The sequence below is a fragment of the Heterocephalus glaber genome, unplaced genomic scaffold, assembly GCF_053883595.1.
Source record: "Heterocephalus glaber isolate CG9 unplaced genomic scaffold, H.glaber_assembly_v1.0 deba00000281, whole genome shotgun sequence".
In the NCBI taxonomy this organism is placed as follows: domain Eukaryota; kingdom Metazoa; phylum Chordata; class Mammalia; order Rodentia; family Bathyergidae; genus Heterocephalus; species Heterocephalus glaber.
Genome location: NW_028258139.1, coordinates 25696977 through 25723209, shown reverse-complemented (window position 1 = coordinate 25723209; position 26233 = coordinate 25696977). Strand labels below are relative to the sequence as shown.

Here is a 26233-nt window from a genome sequence, read left to right as displayed (position 1 = left end):
AACCACTTAGCTAAATCCTCGGCCCCTGATTTCTCATTCTTTATGGCTGAGTAGTACTCTATTTTACACACACACACACACATTTTTTTTATTCAGTCTCCAGTTGATGGGCAATTGGGTTGTTTCCAAGTTTTAGCTATTACAAATTGTGCTGCTATGAACATGGGTGCACATATATCACTGTGGTTTGATTCTTTTAATTCTTTGGCAAAGATACCCAGCAGGGGAATAGTTCGGTCAAATAGGACTTCCAGTCCTAGTTCTTTGAGCTATCTCCATATTGATTTCCACAGTGGTTGCACCAGTCTACACTCCCACCAGCAGTGGAGTAGGATTCCTCTTTCTCCACACCCCCACCAGCATTTGCTATTGGTTGATTTCATGATAGCAGCCATTCTTTCTAGGGTGAAGTGGAATGTTAGAGTTGTTTTCATTTGCATCTCTCAAATGACCGGTGATGTTGAACATTTTTTCATATGCTTATTTGCTATTTCTATTTCTTTGTCTGAGAAATGTCTGTTCATTTCAGATGCCCATTTGTGGATAGGGTCTTTAAATTTGGGAGGTCTGATTTTTTTTGTTGTTTTTTGTACAGGGGATTGAACTCAGTACCTTGTCCTTGCAAGGCAGGCAGTGGTACCACTGACCTAAATCCCCAGCCCTGGGGGGTCTGATTTTTTTTTAAGTTCTTTGTATATTCTAGAAAGTAGACCTTTGTCTGAGGAACAGCTGGTGAAAATTTTTTCCCATACTGTGGGTTGTCTCTTCACACTGTTGGTGGTTTCTCTTGCTGTACAGAGATTTTTAATAAGAAGAGAACCCACTTGTTGATTCTTTGTGCTAGTTCACATGTGACTGAGGTTTTAGAACAAAATGTTTTTTAAAAACCTATCTCTGCCATAGCAATAGTCATTTATTTCACATGTTACCAGACACAAAAACTGTAACGGGACATAATGATATAATTTAAATATCAACATGATCATCACTATGACAAAAACAGAAGCATGCATGCGCAAAAATGCCACCAATAGCAACAACAGCAAAACCAACAACACTTGGCAGAAATGGCTTGGTAGAAAGACATGGTGGAGGAAAAGTACTCTATTTATGGAAGTCAGAAAACAGAGAGAAAAGGGAGGAGCCAGGAACAAGAATACATCCTTCCAGGTCATCCTCTGACCAGGCCACATCACCTATTAGGACCAACCATCTCCATTGGCATATTCAGCCATAAAGTCACCAATGGATTAAACTACTAATGAATACAGTGGCCCCATGTTCCAATCACCTTCTAAAACAACCACCTCTGACATTTTGGATCTAAATCAGCATTCTTCCAGTGACCCCGAAAAAGGCTCATGTCCATTTAATTATTGCCAAAAACATAACAGTTCCCACATGGCTGAAAAGTTCAAATCCAAAGTGTCATCTGAGACCCAAGGCAAACTCTGAGTGGTGAGCCCATGTGAAAATCAAAAAGAAAGGAAAATACATCCCACATATGTCACATAATAAACCTTACCATTACAAAAGTCAGTAATGAGATAGAAGAAATCAGACCAAACAGGACTAAAATTTAGCAGGGAAAACATTAAATGCAGTAGCTTCATGTCTAGCATGCAGAGCAGCTTGTGGTAAGATGTAAAGTCTAAAGGGGTTGGATCCTTCTGCCCCCTATGTCTCTGGTGGTTGCAGCCCATATGGCCTCCTTGCGCAGGCTTTTCTCACTGCCTGTAATTTTCCATAACAGATATTTCACCTTCCTGGTATCTTCAATTTCTCAATGTCACCATTGTACCTCTGGTTTCACTCTCACAGCTCTGAGGAGCATATTTCCTGGTCTCTCAATTCTTCCTCTGACATCTGGATGAAAACCTTCATAACCCCACAATTCTTACATTGTGCATACCTGAAATACCAGTGCCACATAAATGATACCAAAGTCTCGTGCCATCTGAAGCAGTAACCTGGCCCCCTTGGACCATGACTGCAGCAGACTCTGAGTGCCTGGATGGCTGAACTCTTCCCTAAGTGACCCTGAATGAACAGGGCACTTTTTGTAAAGCAATTTTTCAAAGGAATTTACTCTTTTACAACCTTGAGACTTGAGTGAAGGGTCGGATCTGGCCAATTCCTGAAATGCCTTCAAGCCATCTATCCTATCATCCTCATACAAAGTACTTGGCTTCTTTTTAGTGCTAATCTTTTCAGCAACCATGGTTCTCCATTGGCCACAACTTTGAAGATGATTCCTTTCTGGTAAATGTGTAGAGTTTTCAGATTTTTTGACTATTCTTCCTCATGATTCTTAATATAAATCTGGGTAAAAACAACCAGCAGTACTCTGGCCACATCCTGAATTGTGGTCTGCCTTGAAATTTCCCCTGCCAGGTCAATTAGTACACTGCCTTTAATTTCTGTCTCCTCCCTGGTCTCAGGCAATGGGCAAAATGTAGACAATTTTTGACCAAAGCATAACACACATGGTCTGCAGTCCAGCTGCCAATGGAGTCCTTGTTTCCAACCAAAACCTCCTGAGTCTGATGTTCCTGCTCCCCAAAGGTTAATGCTTCTTTTGTATGATACTCACTTAACATTCACAACACTTTTATGTAAAATTATTTCAATTGTACAGAAAAAAAGTAAGGCTTGGGGAGAATGGCACAGGTATGATATTCACCAAATACATCACCTGTTCCCACACAGCTAGGGTGATGTGACTAATTATGGACAATAAACTGTGGTGGAAAAGTTCTTGATCATTTCCAAACCAGTGAATAGAAAAGCTGGCACTGTTCAGCTGAGGCAGGAACCCAAACCTGGTGCCTACTTGTTTCAGATGGCATAGAAACAAGACAGAGCCTTGATTAGCCTAAATTTCCAAATGACTATATGAAGAAAATGCAAATACTTGTTTTGTTAAGCCACTGAGATTTTGGGGTTGTTACTTGCAAATATGCTCCCCTGCAAATGGTGTCTATGATTGAGGTTGGCATATAGAATATTCTTTAGTGAATACTGTCACATCACACATGTAGGGAAGGGAAATCAGTGATCAGAGAGAGAGGATGGGCTGTAGTACCCATCACTACAGTAACTCAGCTGATTCCATGGGAAGCTATGAAGCTGTGATACCCTCTTCATGTTGTGCTGAGGGCAGGGAATGGGGTCTTCACACACTAAATCAATTAGTCAGTAAATGTAGGCTGCCCTAGTAGGGATTTGTAACCTTAGATGAAGCCAAGAGCATTTCCCAGAGAGGATTGACAGCTGAGAGTCATCAGCTATGAACATTCTCAAAAGATGAAAACAGTAATTTCTTCAGCCCTGAAAGTGCATTACAGTTTTCACTAGAGCAGCATAACCCAGTGAACTCTGATTTATTCAGAGGTTAAAAAAAACTCTCTCTCCAAATAAAATCACACTGTAGGTTGGGCTTCAACATATGAATTTGAAAGGAGGACATAAGTTTTTGTACATAGCTCCTTCCATTCGTCCCAGAACTCATTGTGGACTGAACTCAACCAGGTAGCAGAGGCAAAGAATCCTATTAATGTCACTCACACACAACACATTGGACATAGAACAAATAAGAAAGGTGAAGCAGAGATCTAAAGTACCCAGAGGACATCCACTACTAGAAGCAAAAAGAATAGGTAAGGAAATAAGTGAATATATAAAGTAGATGAAGTTATAAATGTCATAGAGAGTTGGGAGGATTCAGAGTGTTTTGTAAGAATACTGAAGTCAGGGCTGGGGATTTAGCTCAGTGGTTCCACTGCCTGACTCACAAGCTCAAGGTCCCAAGTTTGATCCCCAGTACCAAAACAACAAAAAAATAGTGAAGTCACAGGGATTAGGTGTTAAAAGATTTTTCCATATCAGGTTAAGAGTTCTGGAATTTACCTGAAAGTCATGCTAGAAAACACAAAAGAGAAGACATAATTAAGAAAATAGGTGATATGTGCCAATGTGAACATAATTAAAACTGAGGTTCCTCTGCATATTCCAGTAGAAATTCTCAGTTTGGAGCTTAAGAATGACATGAGACATGCAATGGGATATGTGGAATTCATCTGCATACAGCATGGGGTTTCTCAAAGATAATTAGTATATAGAGTAAAATTCAGTATCAAGTATTGAAAACTTGCTTAGCATGGTGGCACACACCTATAATCCCAGTATTTGGGAGGCTGAGGCAGGAAGATCACCCCAAGTTTGGAGCCCAGCCTGAGCTACATAGTAAGATGGTGTTTCCAAAAAAAGTATCTAAAACTAAAATTGTAATTCATTAATTTTAAGACAAATATAGTTAGCAAACATATGCAGATTTATGCATAGATGCAGTCTCCCCTCCATATCTACTGGCTCCACTTTCAGAAATTCACTCAACCATGCACTAAAACTATTTTTTAATTACATCTGCACTAAACATATGCATTCTATTTCACAGCATTATTCCCTAATTAATATGGAATAACAATTATTTATATACCATTTACATTATATTAGGTATCATAAATAAATTAAAAATGATTCAAAATATAGAGAACGATGTTTTAGGGTGATGTAAACGTTATACCCTATGTCCTTAGGGGTTTTGAAGGCAACGTCAAACAGATATTGAAAGAAGATTGTTTCCATAAATACTTGTACTTTACACAATTGGTTAAAAGGAATAAACTAAAGATAAAAGGAGATGAAATACCTTGGTTTCTCTCTCCTTTTAATATATTACACCAAAATGGTTTGAAAGGTATTTTTGTTTATTTTACTAATTAATATTGGAACACATATTATGAGTCAAGTACTGTGCTAAATAGTATAAAATATTATAATCTGAACTATTATCAAAAAAATCATACTTTATTGGAGATCAGAAACAGGAAGAAAATTTTAATATTGGTTTTGTATCAGGAAGATGTTTGATACAGACCATCCCTCCTGCTGCTTCCAGCCCAAAGGTAGGGGATTCTGAGCCACTGTCCCACTGCTCCTGGTCCAGAGGAAGGGGCTTCCCAGCAACCATCCCTCCTGCCATTTCCAGCCCAGAGGAAGGGGCTTCCAGGCTGCCATCCATCCTGCCAGTCCCAGGACCTGTCCCACCTCTCCCAGCTCAGGGGAGGTAATCTGTGCCGGCAGCAACAGATGCACCCCCCCAATTGAAATGAGAAAACACATAAATAAGTCTCAAAACCAGACTTCCAGATCACCTACAGTAACCCCAAAGGGAAATGAGATGGAACACTCTGATACTCAACCACCTGGACCCACTGAACTGGCAAAAAAGGGGGATCTGAAAAAAATGAAATCAGAAATAATTTCTCAGATAACAGGAGAAATTGTGCTCCTAGTGCAAGACATGATTAATACATCTAGAGGGGAGCTCAGGAACATGATGGAATCCCAACATAAAAAACAAATGGAATCCATAAAACAGATGCAAATAGATTTCCAGGACATGAAAAACTCCACTAAATGTCTACACATCAGAATGAGCGAATGTGAGGACAGAATTTCAGATATAAAAGATAAGATTGCAATTAGTGACCAGGAAAAGAAAAATTGCTTCAACATTATAAAGGAACATGAGAAATCAATCCAGCAGCTGCTAGATGATGCAAAGAAGAATAACATAAGACTGATTGGGCTCAATGAAGAAACAGGAGAGAGTGCAGATGACATAAAAAATCTCTTCACAGAAATAATGGCAGAAAGCTTCCCAAGCAGGAGAAAAGAGCTTGACATACAGATAAGTGAGGCATACAGGACTCTAAATAGCCTTGATCAAAAAAATCTACATATAGGCGTATAATTGTTAAGATTCCAGAAACACAACAGAAGAACAAAGTTTTCCAAGCACTCAGAGAAAAGAAACAAATCACATACAAAGAAAAGCCCATCAGAATCACAGCAGACTTCTCAACACAAACCATCAAGGCAAGAAGAGCTTGGAGTGACATATTCCAAGCCCTAAAAGAAAACAGCCTCCAACCCAGATTGATGGACCCTGCAAAACTATCTTTCAAAATGGATGGAGAAATAAGATACTTTCATGACAAAGAGCACCTTAGGAGCTTCATGCATACCAAATCAGCACTCCAAAAAATTTTACACAATATCCTAGGAACAGACATTGAGGATCACAACCCCAGGAAGCAAAGCAGAATGAACCCATCTGGCATGACAAGAAATTAAATGTAAAGGGGGAGAACACAACAAAAAGAAAAAGTCATGGCAATGACAAGTCAATATGTTTCAGTTATAGCCATCAATGTTAATGGTCTCAATTCACCAATCAAAAGAAATAGACTGGCAGAATCCAAAAATATGCTGCATACAAGAAACACACTTAATTCAAAAGGAAACTCATAGACTGAAAGTTAAAGGGTGGAAAACAATACTCCATGCAATAGGAACCCGAAAAAAAGCAGGAGTAGCTATCCTCTTGGCAGATCAAGTAGATTTCAAACCATCACTGATTAAGAGAGATAAAGAAGGACACTACATCCTTGTAAAGGGAACAATCCAAGAGGAAGAGATGACAATCATAAATATCTATGCACCAAACACTAGTGCACCCAACTATATAAAACAAATACTAATGAACATGAAAAGTCATATATGCACTAATGCAATTGCAGTGGGGGACCTCAACACCCCACTGTCACAAATAAATAGATCAGCTAGACTAAAAATAAGTAATGAAATACTAGAACTCAATCGAACTCTTGAACAAATGAACTTAACAGATGCTTACAGAGTCTTCCACCCCACAAAATCAGAATACACCTTCTTCTCAGCTGCACATGGGTCATTCTCCAAAATAGATCACATACTCACACATAGAACATGTTTAAGAAAGTGCAAAGGAATTGAAGTTATCCCCGTACATTATCAAACCATAGTGCGATGAAATTGGAGATCCATAGCAAAAGAAACTCAAAAAATTTCATAAACACGTGGAAATTGGACCACACACTTCTGAATAACCAATGGGTCACAGAGGAACTTAAAGAAGAAATCAGACAGTTCCTTCAATTAAATGACAATGACAATACAAGATATCAGAATCTATGGGACACAATGAAAGCAGTCTTATGAGGGAAATTCATAGCAGTGAATACGCATATTAGGAAAACTGAACAAGCCCAATTAAACAACCTGATGCTGAACCTCAAGCTTCTAGAAAAAAAAGAGCAGGACAACCCCAAAGCTCATACAAGGGAGCAAATTATAAAGATCAGAGGAGAAATCAATGCAATGGAGACTAAGAGAACAATACAAAAAATCAATGAAGCCAAGATTGGTTCTTAAAAAGAATCAACAAAATTGACAAACCTTTAGCCAATCTTGTCAGAAAAAAGAAAGAAAAGGCCCAAATCCATGCAATTAGGAATGAAAACGGTGAAATTACAACAGACCCAGCAGAAATTCAGAGGATCATCAATACCTACTTCCAGAACCTATACGCCAGTAAGATAGACAACACAGAAGAAATGGACAGAGTCCTAGATACATATGATTTACCAAAGTTGAACGAAGAAGACCTAAAAATTCTGAACAACCCAATATCAACCAATGAAATTGAAAATGTCATTAAAAACTTATCAACTAAGAAAAGCCCGGGCCCTGATGGCTTCACTGTTGAATTCTACAAGACATTTAGAGAGGAACTGCTGCCACTACTATTTAAACTCTTCAGTAAAATTGAAAGGGAAGCAATACTCCCAAATTTATTCCTGGAAGCAAGCATCACCTTGATCCCCAAAGAAGAGAAAGACCCAAATGAAAAAGAGAGCTATAGGCCAATCTCACTAATGAACATAGATGCAAAAATCCTTAATAAGATACTGGCAAACAGAATGCAGAAGATCATCAAGAAGATCATACACCCTGATCAAGTGGGATTCATCCCAGGGATGCAGGGATGGTTCAATATATGCAAATCAATCAATGTAATAAAGTATATCAACAGAGCCAAGGACAGAAACCATATGATTATCTCCATAGATGCAGAAAAAGCATTTGACAAAATCCACATGCATTTATGATAAAAACCATACAAAAAATTGGAATAGATGGTCTCTACCTCAAACTGATAGAAGCGATCTATGAAAAACCAACAGCCAATATCATACTAAATGGTCAAAACCTGAAATCCTTCACACTAAAATCAGGAACAAGACAAGGATGTCCACTATCACCACTCTTGTTCAATGTAGTTCTGGAAACATTAGCCATGGCAATTAGACAAGACAAAGAAATAAAAGGAATAAAGATAGGAAATGAAGAACTCAAATTGTCATTATTTGCAGATGACATGATACTCTATATAGAAGACCCCAAGAACTGCACCAAAAAAAAGTCTTCTAGACTTAATAACCAAATTGAGCCAAGTAGCTGGTTACAAGGTCAACACACAAAAATCAATAGCTTTCCTCTACACCAATGACAGACTCACTGAGAGAGAAATAGGCCAAATAATTCCTTTCACAATAGCATCCAAAAAACTGAAATACCTAGGAATCATCCTAACTAAAGAAATCAAAGACCTCTTCTCTGAAAACTATAGCACTCTGAAAAGAGAGATTGAAGATGATATCAGAAAATGGACAGATATCCCCTGCGCCTGAGTAGGAAAGATTAATATACTGAATATGGCCATACTTCCAAAGCTGCTATATAGATTTAATGCAATTCCAATTGAGATCCCAGCAGCATACTTCATAGACCTCGAGAAAACAATTCAAAAATTCATTTGGAACAAGAAGAGACCCAGAATAGCAAAAGCAATTCTAGGTAACAGAGACATGGCAGGGGGTATCACAATCCCCAACTTGCAACTGTAATACAAAGCTACTGTGATAAAAACAGCATGGTACTGGCAAAGAAACAGACTTGAGGACCAGTGGAACAGATTAGAAGATGCAGAAAGAATGCCAGACACACTCAGCCATCTCATCTTTGACAAAGGAGCCAAACACCCTCACTGGAGGAAAGATAGCCTCTTTAATAAATGGTGCTGGAAAAATTGGGTTTCAACTTGCCAAAGATTAAAACTAGACCTATATCTCTCACCATACACTAAACTAAAATCAAAATGGATTAAAGATCTAAATCTTAAAATAGAAACTCTGAACCAGTTGGAACAGAAGTTAGGTAGAATCCTTGAAGACATCAGTGTAGGAAAAGATTTTATGAACAAAACCTCAGTTGCCCATGAACTAGCACAATCAACAAATGGGATCTCTTCTTATTAAAAGGCTTCTGCACAGCAAGAGAAACCACCAGCAGTGTGAAGAGATAACCCACAATGGTGGAAAACATCTTCACCTGCTCTTCCTCAGACAAAGGTCTACTATCTCGAATCTATAAAGAACTTGAAAAGATCAGACCTCCCAAATTTAAAGACCCAATCCAAAAATGGGCATCTGAAATGAACAGACATTTCTCAGACAAAGAAGTAGAAATAGCAAATAAATACATGAAAAAACATCACTGGTCATTAGAGAGATGCAAATGAAAACAACGCTGAGATTCCACTTCACTCCAGAAAGAATGGCTGCTATCATGAAATCAACCAATAACAAATGCTGGCGGGGCTGTGGGGAAAGAGGAACCCTGCTCCATTGCTGGTGGGAGTGTAGGCTGGTGCAAGCACTCTGGAAATCAGTATGGAGATACCTCAAAGAACTAGGACTGGAAGTCCCATTTGATCCCACTATTCCACTGCTTGGCATCTTCCCCAAAGAATTAAAAGAATCATACCACAGTGATATATGTGCACCCATGTTCATAGCAGCACAGTTTGTAATAGCTAAAACTTGGAAACAGCCCAAATGCTCAACAACTGGAGACTGGATAAAGAAAATGTGGTTTTTTCTAAAATGGAGTACTACTCAGCCATAAAAAGAGAGAAATTAGAGACATTTATAGCTAAGTGGATGAACATTGAGGCAATACTCTTAAGTGAAATAAATAGGACACACATGTATAAATACCAAATAGTTTCTCGGGAGTGAGAAACTGAAAGTGTAAATAAGGACTAAATGTATAATAGGTAATGTGGAATAGGAAGAAAAGGGGCAAAGGGGAAGGAAGTGGGAGGGGTGGGGAAAGGATAGAAGAGAATGGAATTAATATGAGAAAATGGAAAAATAGGAACAAAATCTTTGTAAATAGGGAGGACTGGAGGTGTTGAAGGGAGGGCTGGGCAAGGGTGAAAAATAAGAACCAAGAGAGACTATGTAAAGGTGCAAATTTCCAATGATGAATGTCATTATATTGTATACCTAAAATGTACCAATGATTAGAATGAATAATCGATAATGCAAAATAGGAAGAAAAGGTCCAAAGGGGTAGGGGTAGTGGGAGGGGCAGTGGAAAGGAAAGAAGGGAAAGGAAAAAGGATGAGAAATGGAAAAAATGTAAATAAAGTCTTTGTAAATAGGGAAGGGTGGAGGGCATGAAGGGAGGGCTAGGAATGGGGAAAAAATAAGAACCAGGATGCATTATGTAAAGGTACAATTCCCAATGAGAAATGTAATTGTGTTGTATACCTACAATGTACCAATAAAAGAATTTAATACAAAAAAAAAAGACTACAATTTCCAAGAAGGATAACAAACTGAAAATCATACCATGATAAATCAAAGACCCATTGCTTAAAGCTATGTTGTAACCTCAAAATCTTCCATGGAAGAAAAATATGAGCAGAAGAACACAGATAAAAGTGAGTGACAACTTCTAATCTACAACTATGTTAGCTGGAGAAAATGGCTCATAGTGGGTAAAGTGCTGAAAGAAAAGCACAGAAAACAGTAACTATACAAAGAACAAATACCTATGAAACCCTAAGGCACTCAAATAAAACAATTTCCAGACAAAGACTGAGAAAATGTGTCGTCAATAGGTATGGCGTACAAAATCTTTAGAGAATTTTTCTAAGAGTAATATAAGTGGTGCCAAAGAGAAAGCTAGATCAATACAAAATGACAGAGAGTTCTAGAAATGAGATGTGTGGGTAAATGTATTTTAAATTTATTGTAAATAGATCTAATTGTCTAAAGAAAAATAGGTGACAGAGATGATAGAGACTGGCAGCAAAGTGCAGCCTCAACACCACCTTGAGTTGAAAGACCTGGAAGACAACTGATGAAGAGGAAGAAAGAGGTGACTCTCCCTCCAGGAATTTGGAGGGAGCTGATGGGAAGACTGGAAGCTGTGGAGAAGCTGGAAAGGAAAAGAGGAAAGTACAGGGAAAAGAACAAGGCAGTCTGGAAGGCTCACTCTGGCTCAGGGGAAGGGGAAGGGCAGATCACTGCTGATGTAGGGTAAAATAGAGAGGGACAGTGGTTCTAGGGAGATACAGTGAACTGGGTCAGCAGTCCTGGTCCCAAGAAAAGTACACAGCTACATAAACTGCAAAAAGTGCATGATATTTTACTCTGAAAGTGGCTCCTGCCACAAGGCAGGCTACAGCTGGGGAGAAAATCCAGGGCAGTGCCCACCATATTTGAGAAGGTTTAACCAGGAGAAATTTGGGGAAAGGGTTAATAGTTTGGGACCGAGCCTCAGAGCAGCTATACTCCAGGGTTTCTGGGCATAGTGACTGGGTGAGAGAGGGACACTGGAGACAGCTGTAGAGAGAGTACAGGATGGACATACACCCTGAGAAGTTCAAGCTTAGGCCAGGAATGGTGGAAGATTCCCACCCTCCATGGGAAAAAGCCAGGCTGGGTGTATGTGGCTTCCAGAGAGTGCTGGGCCTGAAAGTGCTGGCATTAAGTCCAGCAGGCTGCTTAACCCTCTTGCCACCCTGCCCCACACTCCTCTGCCTGCACTCAGTACAGAACTAAATGTTCTGCTTGCTTCTCACATCTACCAATATGAAGAAGGTTATGGCTGGGCTTGGACGGTTGCCACAGCCTTGGCCTTTCAAACAGAGGGTCCTCTGGAGCAGTGTGACAACTCACAAACCCACAGGCTATAAATCAAGGCAGAAAAATTCAACTTGAGGCACAAAGATGGATGAGAAAAGAGGTATGATTCTGCTGGAGGTGAACAACTGCATCATCGAGGAGACGCCCACTCAAGTTCGAGAATGTGGCTGCTGGAAATAAACCAGAAGCAGTAGAAGTAACATTTGCAGATTTTGATGGGGTCCTCTATCATATTTCAAATCCTAATGGAGACAAAACAAAAGTGATGGTCAGTATTTCTTTGAAATTCTACAAGGAACTTCAGGCCCATGGTGCTGATGAGCTATTAAAGAGAGTCTATGGAAGCTTCTTCGTAAATCCAGAATCAGGATACAATGTCTCTTTGCTATATGACCTTGAGAATCTGCCTGCATCCAAAGATTCCATTGTGCATCAGGCTGGCATGTTGAACTGAAATTGTTTTGCCTCTGTCTTTGAGAAATACTTCCAATTCCAAGAAGAGGGCATGTAAGGAGAGAACAGGGCAGTTATCCACTACAGGGATGATGAAACCATGTATGTTGAATCTAAAAAGGACAGAGTCATAGTAGTCTTCAGCACAGTGTTTAAAGATGATGACAACGTGGTCATTGGAAAGGTGTTCATGCAGCAGTTCAAAGAAGGATGCAGAGCCAGCCACACAGCCCCCCAGGTCCTCTTTAGCCACAGAGAACCTCCTCTAGAGCTGAAAGACACAGATGCCACTGTGGGCGACAACATTGGCTACATCACCTTTGTGCTGTTCCCTCGCCATACCAATGCCAGTTCCCGAGACAAAACCATCAACCTGATCCACACGTTCCGGGACTACCTGCACTACCATTTCAAGTGCTCCAAGCCTATATTCACACACGTATGCGGGCAAAAACATCTGACTTCCTCAAGGTCCTGAACCGTGCACGCCCAGATGCTGAGAAAAAAGAAATGAAAACAATCATGGGGAAAACATTTTCGTCCTGCTAACTCTTGGGAACGGAGGAAGAAGCGCTGGCAACTGAAGGTGGGACAGCTTGCTGCTGGATAATCGAGGCCCTTCATGTTGCACCTCTCCAGGTTCTAAGGGATTCTCCATTTGGGTTCCATTTTGTAAGCGTTTGGAAAATAATCTGCAGAAACGAGCTGTGCTTGCAAGGACTTCATAGTTCCCAAGAATTTAAAAGAAAAAAAGAGTTCCAATTGATCAACTTAATTCCTCTTCTTTTATCTTCCCTCCCTCCCCTCCCCTCACACCCTCTTTTCCAAGCTGTTTCGCTTTGCAATATGTTACTGGTAATGAGTTGCAGGATAATGCAAACTTAACTTGTTTTCTCCTAAGTATTTGAGTTCAAAACTCCTGTATCTGAAGAAATACGGTTGGGGTCATTAATAAAGAAACTTTCTACCTTAAAAAAAAAAAAACCTTAGTCAGATATCATTGACCACCCTGAGGGAGAGCTCAGGAAGGAGCCAACATTCACACACAAAAACATGACTGTGGAAAGAAAATTGATCTTAGCATGATTCTGTATCCTTCCCCCATATCTGCTGGATTCCAAGATTGCAGAACCTGAGAAAAATAGACTCAATCGAACACATAAAGGAAATTACTTGGAGTAATTTTTCTGTTGTTGTTATTCAATGAGGATTGTTTATTTGTTTTAAAATTCCTTTTTAATTTTTCTCTTCTTATTTTTTCTTTTCTTTGTTTTTCTATTTTTCTTTTTTCTTTTCTTTATTTTATTAGTACATATTTACCATTTGTGCACTGTACAACCATCTTGAGGAATGGTCACATGTACACAGTACAGTTTTTTAAAAAATTCTGTCCCCTTCCCTCCCCCACTCTCTCTCCTCCTCCAAGTTCCATATCCTATTTTTCATTCTTGTTGATATTATTCATCTTAGCTCATGTTATGGTATATAATTTCTACATTAATTGAGATTATTAGGCCCCTGAACAGGGTATATATTTATTCTACTTATTTCCCCTTTCCTTCCTCCTTACACTTTGCCCTTATTCCTTTGGTCCACTTCCCTGTTACCAGAGATCCATCCCCTTGTTTCCTTCTGTCCATCCTTTATCATTCTCTTTGCCTCACTCAAATGAGAGACACTATACAGTATTTAAGCTTGTGTGTCTGGTTTATTTCACTCAACAGTACATTTTCCAGGTGAATCCATAATCCTAAAAATACATCAAATTTGACATTCTTTATATCCAACTAATATTCCATTATATATACATACCATATTTTCTTTATCCAATCATCTGTTGATGGGTATACAGGCTGCTTCTAGGACTTAGCTCTTATGAATTGTGCTGCTATAAGCATTGGTATGTGTGTATTGCTGTAATATGATGACTTCAGCTCTTTGAGGAAGATACCTAGCAAAGGGATAGCTGGATCATTTGCAATTTCTAATTTCAGATCTTTGAGAAATCCATAGTCTTCCTCTAGTATGATGAAATCTTAGCATTGTTTTAATTTGCATTTCTCTAATAGCCATTTGTAGACCATTTGTATTTCTTCCTGTGTGAAGTTACTGTTCATTTCTCTTGCCTATTTCTTGACCATGGATTAATTTTTTTTAGTTCTTTGTATATACTAGATACTAGTTCTCTATCTGAAGAGTAGCTACAAAAAATTTTTCCCACTCTGTACGTTGTCTCTTCACTCTATTAATTGTCTCTTCTGCTGTATAGAAGCTTTTTAGTCTAATCTAATCCCATTTGTTGATTCTTGCTATTAATTCTTGTTCAATTGAGATTCTGTTTAGAAAATCTTTTCCTACACCTATGTTTTCAAGTGTTTTACCTATTCTATTTTCTGATAGGTTTGATGCTTCTGTTTTAATATTTAGATCTTTGATCCATTTTGATTTTAATTTAGTACATGGTGAGAGATAAGGGTCCAGTTTCAATCTTCTGCAAACAGCCAGTTTTCCAGCACCACTTGTAGAATAGGCTATCTTTCCTCCAACATATGCTTTTGGCCCCCTTGTAAAAGATTGAACAGTTGAATGTTTCATAGAAAGATTCTGCATCATAAATTCTATTCCATTGATCCATGTATCTGTTTTTGTTCCAGTACCATGCCATTTTTAACACTATTACTTTGTAGTATAGTTTGAAGTCAAGTATTGCTATCCTTCCTGCTTTTGGCTTGTTGCTCAAAATTGCTTTTGCTATTCTGGGTCTCTTCTGGCTCTATATGAATTTTAAGATTATTTTTTCTAGATCTGTAAAGTATGCTCTTGGTATTTTTATTAGGACTACATTGAATTTGCCTAACAGTTTTGGGAGTATGGCTATTTTGACAGTATTGATTCTGCCCATCCAAGACAAGAGAACAGTTTTCCATCTTCTAATTTTTTCTTCAATCTCCCAGATTACTGTAGTTTTCTTTGTAGAGGTATTTCACATTCTTGATTAGGTTAATTCCTAGATATTTCTTTTTTCCTGAAGCTATTGTGAATGGTGTCATTCTCATAATTTCCTTCTCATCCAGTTCATTATTGGTGTACACAAATGCTAATATTTTTGTATGTTGATCTTATACCCTGCTGCATTGCTGAATTTGGCTAGTAATTCTAAGGTTTTTGGTGGAGTTTTGGGTCTTCTATGTAGAGTATCATGTCCTGCAAATAATGATAATTTGAGTTCTTCCTTTCCTATGTTTCCCTTTTATTTCTTTCTCTTCCATAATTGCACTAACTAATGTTTCAAGTACAGTGGTATTCCAGTTCACAAACTTCATTTTTTCTACAATTTTGGGATCCAGCTTATACTAACTTCCATAAATGACTTCAATTTCTTTGAAGAACATTAGGAGTATTGGTGATATAACATTCTTAAAGATTTTGTAGAATTCAAAATGAATCCATTTGGTCCAGAGGTTTTTTTTTTAATTTGTAGATTCTTTATTATTATGACAATTTTATTACTTGTTATTGGGTTGCTAAACATATTTGTTTTCTTGGGTTACTTTTGGTAGTCTTTATGTGCCAAGGAATTTGTTCTTTTCTTCAAACTTTGCTAATTTGTTGAAATATAATTTTTGAAGTAATTATTATCTTCTGGATTTTGACAGTGTCAGTTGTGATTTCAACTTTTTCATTTCTAATTACATTGATATGAATCTCTCCTTTCTCTGGTGAGTTTGGCTAGGGGCTTATCTATTTCATTTGTTCTTTCAAAGAACCAGCTCTTCAATTCATTTTTTGTCTCAATTTCACTGATTTCTGCCCTCATCTTTATAATTTCGCTCTTTAATTTTGGTTTGGAGCTGCTTTGTTGTTGTTTCTAAAGTATCTTAAGATTTTTATAAGGTTATTTATTTGAGCTTGCATTGTTTTCCTGATGTAAACATCATTGTAATGAATTTTCCTATAAGAACTGCATTCATGGTGTCTCAGAGGTTTTGGTAAGTTGTACTGTCATTGTCATTAAATCCCCAAATTTTTCAATTTCTTCTTCGATTTCTTCTGTGATCCATTGTTTGTGTAGGAGTATGTTGTTGATTTTCCTGGAGCTTTTGCCTTTTCTGAAATTTCTTCTGTCATTAATTTCTGCATTCATTGTACAGTTGTCTGATAGTATCCAAGGGGTAATCTCAATTCTTTTCTAATTTATGTAAGCAGGATTTGTGGACTAGTAGTGATCTATTTTAGAAAAAAGTATCATATGCTGCTGAAAAGAATATATACTCTGTGTAGCAGTGTGGAATTCTCTGTATAAATCTATTAAGTCCATATGCTCAATGGTGTGGTTCAAGTCCAATGTTTCTTTACTGGTTGTTTCGTTTAGTTGATCTCTCTTTGTGAAAGTAAGGTGTTCAAACCCCCTATTATGATTGTGTTAGTGTTTATTTGATCTTTTAATTTTAGCAGTTTTTGTTCTATGAAAATATTTGCTCCAGTATTTGGTGCATATATGTTTATCAATGTTATCTCTTCCTGTTGGATTGTTCCCTTAGTCAGTATGTAGTGGCCTTCTTTGTCTCTCTAATCAGTTTTATCTTGCAGTTTACCATGTCTGACATTAGAATTGCTACCCCTGCTTGTTTTCAGGGTCCTGATGCATGGAATGTTGTTTTCCATCCTTTAATTTTTAGTCTATGAGTATCTTCTCAGACTAGATGAGTTTTTTGAATACGAAAGACTGTTAGATTCTGTTTTTTGATCCAGTTTGCCAATCTCAGACTTTAATTAGGGAGTTGAGGCCATTAATGTTGAGAGATATTACTGAGATGTATTGGTTATTTACTATCAATGCCTTCTTTATCTGTCGGTGAAGTTTTTATTTTTATTTTCCTGACTTTTTTGTTTCTGTTTATCCAATGATATCACTAGATTCCTCTGTGTTTTTACCTGTGTCTGTTTTATTATCTCTATTTAGAATACTCTTAGTATTTTCTCAAGAGCTGAGTTGATACTCATGTATCTTTTGAGATGGACTTTTTCATGGAAACACTTTATTTCTTCATTTATTTTCAAGGACACCTTTGCTGGGCAGGTTAATCTGGATTGGAAGTGTATTTGCTCTCAAGACTTGAAATACTTCACTGCAATGTCTTCTAGCCTTGAGGATTTCTATTGAGAAGTGTGCTGTGATTCTAATTGGATTACCTTCATATGTGATTTCTTGTTGTTGTTTTCTTCTGACTTCTTTTAAAATTATGGTTATTTTGCTGGATATCTGGTAATTTAATAAGATATGCCTTAGTGAGCTTCTTCTTCTGTCGTAATAGTTTGTTGTTCTACAAGCATTGGTTACTTGTATTTTAAACTCTTTTCTCCTGTTTGGGATGATTTCTGTAAGCATATTATTAAATCCATCTCTGCTATCCAGGGCATATCTCTGTTTATACTGGAAGTCTAAAGTGGCTCTCTGCCCCCAAGATGGTGCTGTATGCAAGCATCCAGTTACAGTGAGAACAAGGCACCAATGTGAGGTTCCAATCCTGTATAACTCAGGCTGAACCTGGCTTCTGCATGAGCTGGATCCCTGTTCACCAGCTTCAGTGCCTCAGCACGACACCATTTGCCTGCTCTCCAGTGCTGACTACCCCCTGTGGTTGTTTTTCTCTCATTCACTCAGGGAACTTGACAGTTTGGACCATGGCTTGCAGCCAAGAGGCTGCTCTGGGACCCAGGTTCAAACACTCAGCCCTTCCCTAGAGTGGCAACCCACTAGTTCCTGTTTCATGACTGTGGCAGTAGGTGCTGCAATGGGGCCACTCATGAATTACTGATTGTGGAAGACCACTCTGGAGACAGTGTCCCGTGTTTTTCCTGCTGGTTCCAACTGTCAGTGATTCTCTTGGCCCCAGTGTGGTTCTGTAGTTCTCCAGTTCTCAGTGAGATAAAGTTTTACCTTACCCTGTCTTCTAACTGGGTGTCAGCCAGTTCTGCTTGTGGTCCCGTGATCTGCAGTGACCTTTGTCTCACCTCTGTGATGTGATTTATTGGGTATCACTTAAACCTTTGTCTCCTTTGTCAGTTCCCCCCTAGTTTTAATGTAACCTCCTTATACTTTGATTCCTATCCAAGCTACTACTTTCTGGACTGTAGGCACTTTGTCCTGGAGAACCTGAGTTGCTGGCACTCACTGCTCCAAAATTTTTCTTCCTCTGTCTAATTTTTAAATTCTTTTTTCTTATTAGTTCTTTTCTATTACATTTATCTAATTCTGCTAATTTCCTTTTACTCATTAATAGGACCATTTATCTCACTTTTATTTCCTCTTTTTCTTTATTTTTCAGATTACTTGTTTCACTCTCCCATCCCCAACACCTTTATCATTACTAGTATAAACATTAAACTTTGTTAATCTTTTGATATTTCCTTAAAAATGTGCAATTATTGATGAATTCTTTTCCATTGTAAGTGGAAGTATAATTGTTGCATTTAGCAATATTTGGCTTGTCTTTGTGTTTATGCCACCATTAAAGATCTCTTTTCTAAGGATAAGGGTGGTATATTATTGGTTCATATGGTATGTCAATATCCAGTTCGTCTCTGACTCTATTATTGTTATTGATTTTGTTACTATTGCCAGAGTGGCCTTGTTCTTGCTATTAATTGATTTTCTCTTCATGCCACTATCTGGATTGTCTTTGTGTCAATAACAATGTGGTGCTCCATTTCTCCAGAACTGAGTGCTTGCTAATTATACTTCACCCTCCTCTCCAAAATTTATGGAGGGGGTTTTACCTTGGGACAGCAACAAAACCTTATTATTATTCACATCCAGCAAGTATCACTGAAAAGAGACACTAAGTGATCTACTTATTAGCAACAAAGTCTTTCCAATATAATCAATCCCCAAACCTCAGGAGAGAAAGAAAGAGAAATATAAGAAGACAAGGCAACAAAATGCCTCCAAAAACTTCTGCCTCCCCTAAACTTCATCCATAGGGCATCAAAGGAGAGGAAATCAAAAGACACATAGCTGAATTATTCAAAATGATGAAAGAAGACATTTAAAAAATAGATTAGTAAGGTGTTCAGTGAGGTCAAAGAAGATATAACCAAACAGAGAATACACAATAAAATTATCAGTGAATTTACAGAAGAAATCTGTAAAAAGCAAGCTACGTTAAACAAAATAACACAAAGTGAGAATGACTAGGTTAGCAATAAACTGAGCCCATGATAACAATCAGAAAGCAGACAAATTCAAAATTCCATTTAAATTGTGAACAACTGAAGTGATCAATGTGAGGACAGTGTATTAGAACTAGAAAATAGAGTTGATGCTAGGCAGTGACTATATATTGAGAGATACCTTAAGAACAACAAAAGAACATGAAAAATGGATCCAAGAGCTGCTAGATAATGTAAAGAAAACTAAACAAAGATTAACTGGAATTAGCACAAAATCAGAAGAAAGAATAAATGTCATTACCCAAACCTATTTACATAAATAATAGAAAATTTTCCATGTATGGGGAAGTATTTTAACATACAAAGTGAAGCATATAGTACCCCACATAGCCACTATCAGAAAAAAAAAACTTCTCCATGACACATCATAGACAAAATCCCAGAAGTCCAACACAAGAATGAATAATAAAAGCTATAAGGGAAAACCAACAAATTACTTATAAAGGTAAGCCCATTAGAATTATTACATGAGACTTCTCAACACAAACATTAAAGGCCAAAAGAGCTTGGAATGAAGTGTTTCAGTCTCTAAAAGAAAAGAATTTCAAACTCAAACTGTTATAACCACAAAGCTATCTTTCAAAATTCATAAATGAATAGGGTATTTCCATGAGAAAGAACACCTAGAGAAATTCATGACCACCAAACAAGGACTCCAAAAATTCTCAAGGATCTTCTAGAAAGGGACAGTGAAGTAAACAATGCCTAAGTTCTAACAGAATGAATATACCAGGCAGAGTGAACAAGTAAGCATAAAGGAAATAATCAAAAGGAAAGTAATGAAACTACAGAAACTTACCAATACATTTTAGTAATAACTTTCAATGTGCATTGTCTCAGTCTCCCAACACAAAGACACAGATTGGCAGAATGGATCAAAAAATAAAGCTCAACAGTATGCTGTAGACAAGAAACATATTTAATCCAAAAAGAAATTCATTGAATAAAAATCAAAGGATGAAACACAGCCAGAGCCCTGCCATTCCATTGGTAAGGGCACACAGGTCTTGGGGTGCAGCTGTGAGGCCCAGACTAGCAGGGCCACAGGTGGATCCCAACCAGGGCTCTGCCCCAACCCCAGAGGCTCCTGCACACCCAACCAAGCCAAAGGCCCTCCCAGACAACAGCTTCATAGGGAAACCAGTGAGACGCACACCTAGATACCATCCCAAGGGTGCACAGGCCCCAGCCAGAAGCCTGCCTAGGCAACAGGTCAGCTCAGGGAACCAGAAGCCCAACACTCCAAACCGAGAAATGGGTATACTGGTGAGCAGCAGATTAAAGGCTGCTCTGTGGCTTGCTGAGAATTCCAGACCATTGGGTGGGCAAAAAGTTGCCTCAACAAAGGTACAGCAGGCTGCATTTGTTGAAATGAGAAGACATGTAAATAAATCTCAAAACCAGACTTCCAGATCACCAAAGGCAACCCCAAAGATAAATGAGATGGAACAATCTGATACTCAACCACCTTGACTCCCTGAACTGGCAACAAAAGAGGACCCAGAAAAAATAAAATCAGAAAAAATTTCAGATAACAGCAGAGATTGTGTCCATAGTACAAGACATGATTAATAAATCTAGAGCTGACACAGATAAAAAAAAATAGAGGAACTGAGAAACATGATGGAATCCCAACATAGGAAACAAATGGAATCCATTAAACAAATGCAAAAAGATTTCCAGGAGATTAAAAACTCCACTGAAAATTTACACAGCAGAATGAGCCAATGCGAGGAGAGAATTTCAGATGTGGAAGATGGGATTGCAATTACTGACCAAGGAAAATAAAAATTTCTTAAAATAGTAAAGGATCAGGAGAAATCAATCTAGCAACTGATAGATGATGCAAAGAAGAATAACATAAGACTGATTGGAGTCAATGAAGAAAGAGAAGAAACTGCAGACAACATAAAAAAATGTTCACAGAAGTAATGGCAGAAAACTTCCCAACCAGGAGGAAAGAACTTGACATACAGATAAGTGAGGCATATAGGACTACAACTAGCCTTAATTAAAAAACAAAATCTACACATAGGCATATAATTGTTAAGATCCCAGAAACCCAACAGAAGAACAAAATTATGCAAGCAATTAGAGAAAAGAAACAAATCATATACAAAGCTAAGCCCATCAGAAACACATCAGACTTCTCAACACAAACCCGCAAGGCAAGAAGAGCTTGGAGTGATGTATTTCAAGCCCTAAAGGAAAACAACCTCCAACCGAGATTGATGTACCCTGCAAAACTATCTTTCAAAATTGATGGAGAAATAAGATACTTTCATGACAAAGAGCACCTTAGCAACTTCATGAATATGAAATCACCACTCTGAAAAATTTTTTTAAATATCCTAGGGAAAGACAATGAATATCACAACCCCAGGAAGCCCAGCAGAATGAATCCATCAGGCATGACAAGAAATAAAATGCAATGGGGGAGAATCCAACAAAAAGAAAAAGTCATGACAAGGATAAGTCGATACATATCAGTTATAACCATCACTGTTGATGGTCTCAATTCAACAAACAAAACAAATAGACTGGCAGAATGGATCAAAGATCAAGATCTAACAATATGCTGCATTCAAGAAACACACTTAATTCTAAAAGAAACTCATAGACTGAAAGTTAAAGGGTGGAAAACAATACTCAATGGGACAGGAACCTGAAAAAAGAAGGAGTAGCTATTCTCTCTGCAGATCAAGTGGATTTCAAACCAAAACTGATGAAGAGAGACAAAGAAGGACACTACATCCTTATAAAGGGAATGATCCAAGAGGAAGAGATGACAATCATTAATATATATACGCACCAAACACTAGTACACCTATTTAAAACAAATACTAACAGACACAAAAAATCATACAAGCACTAATATAATAGTAGTAGGGGACCTCAATATACCACTGTCACAAATACATAGATCAACCAGACAAAAAATAAACAACAAAATACTAGAACTCAATCAAACTCTTGAACAAATGAACTTAAAAGATGTTTACAGAGTGTTCCACCCCACAAAATCAGAATGCACATTCATTTCAGCTGCACATGGGTTGTTCTCCACAATAGACCACATACTCGCTCATAGAACATGTTTAAGTAAGTGCAAAGGAATTGAAATTAGCCCCAGTATATTATCAGATCATAGTACAATTAAATTAGAGATCAATAGCAAAAGAAACTACAAGAATTTCATGAACACATGGAAATTGAACAACACACTTCTGAAAAAACCAATGGGTCATACAGGAAATTAAAGGAGAAATCAGACAGTTCCTACAATTAAATGACAATGACAATACATCATATAAAAATCTATGGGACACAATGAAAGCGGACTTACTATGGAAATTCATAGCAGTGAATACTCACATTAGGAAAACAGAGTGAGCTCAATTACACAACCTGATCCTGAACCTCAAGCTTCCAGAAACAGAAGTGCAGGACAAACTCAAAGCTCATACAAGAGAGGAAATTATAAAGATCAGGGCAGAAATCAATGCAATGGAGACTAACAGAATGATACAAAAAATCAACGAAGCCAAGAGTTAGTTCTTCAAAAGAATAAAAAATTTGGCAAACCCTTAGCCAACCTCATCAAAAAAAGGAAAGAAAACATCCAAATTCATGCAATTAGCAACAAAAAGGGTGAAATCACAATGGACCCAGAAGAAATCCAGAGGATTATCAATGCCTACTTAGAGAACCCATATGCCAAAAAGGTAGAAATACAGAAGAAATGGGCAGATTCCTAGATATATGTGAATTTCCAAAGTTGAGTGAAGATGACCTAAAAATTCTAAGCGACCTAATATCAATCAATGAAATTGAAAATTTAATTAAATCTTACCAACTAAGAAAAGCCCAGGTCCTGATAGCTTCACTGCTGAATTCTACAAGACATTTAGAGAGGAACTACTGTCACTGCTGTTTAAACTCTTCAATGAAATTGAAAGGGAAGGAATACTCTGAAATTCATTCCTGGAAACAACTATCATCTTGATCATCTTGATCCCCAAAGCAGAAAAAGACCCAACTGAAACAGAGAACTATAGGGCAATCTCACTAATGAATATAGATGCAAAAATCCTTAATAAGATACTGGCAAATAGAATGCAAAAGATCATCAAGTAGATCATACACCCTGACCAAGTAGGATTCATCCCAGGGATACAGGGATGCTTCAACATACAAAAATTAATAAATGCAATACACTATACCAATACAGCCAAGGACAAAAACCATATGATCATCTCAAAAGATGCAGAAAAAGCATTCCACAAAATCCAACACTCATTTATGATAAAAAAAAACCTCTCCAAAAAATTGGAATAGACAGTCTCTACCTCAATCTGATAAAAGCTATCTATGAAAAACCAACAGCCAATATCATACTAAATGGTCAAAACCTGAAATCCTTCACACTAAAACCAGGAACAAGACAAGGATGTCCACTATAACCACTCCTGTTCAATATAATTTTGAAAACATTAGCCACAGCAATTAGACAAGAGAAAGAAATAAAAGGAATAAAGATAGGAAACAAAGAAGTCAAATTGTCATTATTTGCAGATGACATGATACTGTATATAGAAGACCCCCAAGAACTCCACTGAAAGTCTTCTAGACTTAATAACCAAGTTGAGTAAAGTAGCTGGAGACAAGGTCAACACACAAAAATCAATAGCTTTTCTGTACACAAAAAACGGAATCATGAGAAAGAAATGGGGCAATAAATTCCTTTCACAATAGCACCAAAAAATTGAAATACCTAGGAATCAACCTAACAAAAGAAATCAAAGACCTCTACTCTGAAAACAATAGCCCTCTGAAAAAGGAGATTGAAGATGATATCAGAAAATGGAAAACATTGCTTGCTCCTGGGTAGGAAGAATCAATACAGTGAAAATGGCTATCCTTCCAAAACTGCTATACAGATTCAATGCAATCCCAATTGAAATTCCAGTAGCATACTTCACAGACCTGGAGAAAACAATCCAAAAAAATCATTTGGAACAAGAAGAAACCTAGAATAGCAAAAGCAATACTAGGAAATAAAGACAAGGTAGGGGTTATCACAATCCCCAACTTGAAACTATACTAGAAAGTCACAGTGATAAAAACAGCATGGTACTGGCAAAGAAATAGACCTGAGGACCAGTGGAACAGATTAGAAGAGGCACAAACAACTCCAGACACACTCAGCTATCTCATCTTTGACAAAGGAGCCAAACACCCTCACTGGAGAAAGATAGCCTCTTTAATAAATGGTGCTGGAAAAATTGGGTTTCAACTTGCCAAAGATTAAAACTAGACCTATATCTCTCACCGTGCACTAAACTAAAATTCAAGTGGATTAAAGATCTAAATATTAAAACAGAAATACCAAACCAGATGGAAGACACATTAGGTAAAACTCTTGAAGACATCCGTGTAGGAAAAGATTTTATGGACAAAACCTCAGTTACCCATAAACTAGCACAAAAAATCAACAAGTGGGATTTCTTCTTACTAAAAAGCTTCTGCACAACAAGAGGAACCACCAGCAGTATGAAGAGACAACCCACACTCTGGGAAAAAATTTTCACCAGCTGACCCTCAGACAAAGGTCTACCATCTAGAATCTATAAAGAACTTAAAATAATCAGACCTCCCAAATTTAAAGACTGAATCCAAAAAATGGGCATCTGAAATGAACAGACATTTCTCAGACAAAGAAGTAGAAATAGCAAATAAATATATGAAAAAATGTTCAACATCACTGGTCATTCGAGAGATGCAAATGAAAACAACACAAATTCCACCTCACCCCAATGAGAATGGCTGCTATCATGAAATCAGCCAATAATGAATGCTGGCAGGGCTGTGGGGAAAGAGGAACCCTACTCCACTGCTTGTGGGAGTGTAGACTGGTGCAATCACTGTGGAAACAGTATGAAGATACCCCAAAGAACTAGGATTGGGAATCCCATTTGACCCAGCTATTCCCCTGGTGGGTATCTTCCCCCAAAGAATTAATAGAACTGCTGTTACATTTGCTACCTTGTGGGTACCATATTGTTTCTGCTCTGCCATGCCTGTTTGTTATTTTACCTTGAAGTAGGCTGAAATTTCTACAAACTAGGATGGAGAACCCAGAAGGAAGCTCCCCCACTGCCATCCCAAGCTCCTAGGGCAGAGAAGCTGAGCCAATCAGAGCACCCAGAAGGAAGCTCCCCCACTGCCATTCCAAGCTCCTAGGGCAGAGAAGGTGAGTCATGCAGGTGCCAGAAGCACAAACCCCCCCACACTGTAGAAATGAGAAGACACGTAAACAAGTCTCAAAAACAGACTTCTGGATCACCTACAGCAACCCCAAAGGGAAATGAGATGGAACAATCTGATACTCAAACACTTGGACTCTCTGAACTGGCAACAAAAGAGGATCTGGGAAAAATGAAATCAGAAATAATTACTCAGATAACAGTAAAGATTGTGCTCATGGTCCAAGACATGATTAATAAATCTAGAGAGCACACAGATAAAAAAAAAAATAGAGGATCTGAGGAACATGATGGAGTATCAACACAGGAAACAAATGGAATCCATAAAACAGA

The 26233-nt window shown here is 37.9% G+C and overlaps 1 long non-coding RNA gene and 1 pseudogene across 3 annotated transcripts in view; one reads left to right on the top strand and one right to left on the bottom strand.

The window, feature by feature from the left end:
* LOC110347684 (uncharacterized) overlaps positions 1 to 26233 on the bottom strand; it is a 174641-nt gene that overhangs the window by 10336 nt on the left and 138072 nt on the right. The window lies entirely within an intron of this gene.
* LOC101703419 (actin-related protein 2/3 complex subunit 2 pseudogene) lies at positions 12051 to 13401 on the top strand (annotated as a pseudogene).